Here is a 3,931-nt window from a genome sequence, read left to right as displayed (position 1 = left end):
ACACTGACGTTGGCTTTTTACACATACTGTCACAAAATGTAGCAATGCAGTTTACTGTTGTTATATTAAGACTGTTACCCATGCTACACCATGCTTCAAGACAAAATTTTATTTGTTTATCATTAGAAATAAATATTTCACAATTATATAATTATATATAGTTTTTGTGATTAATCACTGTTTTCATTATGTTCAATTTGTAACAATGAAAATACATCCTGCATATCAGATATTTACATTGTGATTCATAACAGTAGCAAAATTACAGCTATGAAGTAGCAACGAAAATAATTTTATGGTTGGGGGTCACCCCAACATGAACTGTATTAAAGGGTTGCGGCATTAGGAAGGTGGAGAACCACTGGCATAGAGAAATAAAAGTCCACTGAGAAAGGAGATCAGAAGGCAGTGTGCCCTTCTAGCACTTGATGGCGCCTTCAACAGGCATCTGGTGGACAGCTGTGCTTTCCTTGCCAACAAGGGTGTAAATAGCCTTGTCGGCATAGAGCCACAGGCTAAGGTTCCAAGGGATTAACTAGTAAAGGAAACATCTTAATTGTAAGAAGCCTTGATTGTAAGAAGCAAAGTCCATTGGGTGGGTCTGTGCTCTGATCAGATGCCAGCAGTATCCTGGCTCATGAGGTCATATTAGAGTAGAGTGGGTGGGTCCTCATCCCTTCTGAGTAGTATCTAATAAAAGGAGAGAATAGAAACGGAGACAGGGTCAGGTAGCAGGAAACACTATGCAAAGATGCATATTCTAAGGAAGGCCAAGAGACATTCAGGCTTATGAGAAGCTGGAAAAGACAAGGAAGGTTCTTTCTCTGGTGCAGGCACATGACATGGCTTTGCTGAGGCCCTGAAATCAAATTGCAGGACTGTGAGACTAAATTCCTGTTCTTCAAAGCCATCTAGTTGGTGGTATTTTGTTCTGGAAGCCCTAGGGAACTAAGACACCAAGTATTCGGGGACTTATTTTCACTCGTTTTTTAATAATTCAAAGTTGATCTTGGTGCTTTGTCTTCTTGCTTCCCAAGCTTTTCAGTAACGGCTTCTGACCATTTCCTCTTCAATCCAATTATGAAGAACCATTTTCTCCCATCTTCCGTTGAATTTTATATAAATGTGCATAATTCTTCTACCTCCTCCCCAACTCTTTCACTCCCATTGCTAACTTACAGAGGTGATAAAAAGCTGATCTCAGAAAAATTAAAGCGTTAGGAGACCTGGGTGGCATTCCATTTTCAATATCCTAATTTGCCAACTCTGAAGCATGCGTTCTTCCTCTATGAACTATAGTTAGTCCTGATAATTATCTTCCTACCTTTCTTGAGGATTATGTGATAAAAAGTAGAAAATTAGCAAGTGCCTGGGGAAGCCCACGTATAAAGCTATCTGAAAGTAGCTTTATGGAGAGCCTTCCTTTCTATCGAAATAACTGATTCTGTTCCGGACTGTTTCTGCCCTTCAGGAATGGGGCCACTTGGGTATCTCTCTCTGGGCTTGGTTCCTCCCACTGGACTTTTCATAAAGACACACAGGCCAAGGCTGTGTGAAACAGAATTTTGCTCTGTGCACCTGACAAATAGCTGTTAATGAACTAACAGATGATTTAGTAGAGAGGACAGTAGCTTTAGTAGTACTGGGAGAAATTAATGGGGTTGCAGATTTAGAATGTAAGGTTTCAGGCCTTTCTGATAGCCTTACATAGGGTGTAAACACATAGCTGATATCCTATTTCTTACTACTAAGTGATAAGAAGCACTATAGTATAGCAAGTAGTGCCTTGACTCTGTAGTCAGACTACTGGGGCTTGATTGCAAGGTAACTTAACATTTTTGTTTTTCACATTCCTCTTCTATAAAATGGAGATCATCACCTGACATAGGAACATGGAAGTGCTCTCTGCTTTGGTCGCTCTCTTCCTATTTTTCCCCTTATCTTCCTCTGTGAGATGTGAGATCAGAGTTTGGCTCCACATTTAGAGGATGAGGGTAGCTTCCTATATTCTTCCAAGGGAGCTTCTGCAAGTCAATCTGTCTCTTGCTGCTTTTTGTCACTTCGTAGAGCTTAACTTCTGTGCACTGTTACATTGAAAAAACACCTTTTCCACTAGCAGTGAAGATGGGGAAGGATGAAGTAGGTGAAAGGGCAGAAACCCTCTCCTGTCATACTACTGGGCCATACCTTGATTCATCAATTTTGATAGTGGCACCCAGGAAAAATATCTGAGAGCACAATACATGTTCATTAAGATGTCCCTAAAGATTTATGGACATGCATCAAATATCCCTAACCTCTTTCACAAAATCTTAGTTGACTCACTATTTTTAGAATGAGAATGTCTCATGATCCTTGGTCTCAAGAGATTTTGGATCTTGTGTTAAGATCTAGAGCAGGCGTCCTCAAACTAAGGCCCACGGGCCACATGTGGCCTCCTGAGGACATTTATCTGGCCCACTGTGTGTTTTTGCCCCATTTCTTTTTTTACTTCAAAATAAGACATTTGCAGTGTGCTTAGGAATTTGCTCATAGTTTTTTTTTTAAACTATAGTCAAGCCCTCCAACAGGTCTGAGAGACAGTAAACTGGCCCCCTGTTTAAAAAATTTGAGGCCCCCTGATCTAGAGGTTACAAATGAAGGCTGAACATGATGGTGGGACAAGAGGGAAGTAAAAAGGAAATAGAGGACAGAATCAGGAGGCAAGGGACATTTATAGAGGCCTAAATACAGGCATGTACATATGTAAATATATATATATATATATATATATATATATATATATATATATATATATATAATGAGAGGGGAATAAAACTGTACTCATATCTATATGTTAAGAATTAAGGTTGCCGATGGACATTAGGCCTCAACTCAAGTACTCCCTTAACACAAGAACACTTTGTCCTAACAATCTGGCATTCTGTGATGCTCAACTTTCCGACACGATCGCTGAAGGCAAAATGGGTGCATGGGCAAGTGTGGTGAAGAAAGTTGATGGTGCCTGGCTATCAAAAGATATAGTGTCTGGGGTCTTAAAGGCTTGAAGATAAACAAGCGGCCATCTAGCTCAGAAGCAACAAAGCCCACATGGAAGAAGCACATCAACCTGTGTGATCATGAGGTGTCGATGGGATCAGTTATCAGGCATCTAAGACCCAGAATGAAACCATACCCCAAGTGAATGGGGATGGGTGGGGCATGGAGTGGAGACCCAATGCCCATCTATAGACAACTGGACATCCCCTCACGTGGGGGTCACAGGGAAGAGATGAGCCAATCAGGGTGCAATATAGCACCGATGAAACACACAACTTTCCTCTAGCTCTATGGTGCTTCCTTCACCCCACTATCATGACCTCAGTTCTACCTTACAAATCGGATTAGACCAGAGCATGCACACTGCTACAGATAAGAACCCAAAACACAAGGAATCCAGGATAGATAAACCCCTTAGAGCCAACAAGGAGAGTAGAGATACCAGGAGGATTTAGGGGAGGGTGGGGGAAAAAGGGGGACTCGATCACAACAATAAACCTAGAACACCTCCCAGGGGGATGTATAACGGAAAAGTGGGTGAGGGGCAACAGAGAATGATATAAGATATGGAAAAAATAATCTATAACTTACAAGAGTTCATGAGGGAGGGCGGGCAGGGGAGGGAAGGGAAAGAAATGGGGAGATGATATCGGGGCTCAAGTGGGAAGAGAATGCTTTGAAAATGATGATGACAGCATATATGCAAATGTGCTTGACACATTGGAGGAATGTATGGATTGTGATAAGAGATGTAAGAGCCCCCAAGAAAAGTATTTAAAATATATATATCTAGAAATTAAAGTGGCAATTTTGGACACCTCTTACCATTTCCTTAGCTTTTCTCCCATTATATTTTGTAGCAGGAACTAAAGTAGAGGTGGTATAAGAATCT

Source organism: Echinops telfairi, unplaced genomic scaffold (assembly GCF_000313985.2).
Source record: "Echinops telfairi isolate 266 unplaced genomic scaffold, ASM31398v2 ScPeMD7_7469;HRSCAF=8507_1, whole genome shotgun sequence".
NCBI classification, from domain to species: Eukaryota; Metazoa; Chordata; class Mammalia; order Afrosoricida; family Tenrecidae; genus Echinops; species Echinops telfairi.
This window is presented reverse-complemented; position numbering follows the sequence as displayed.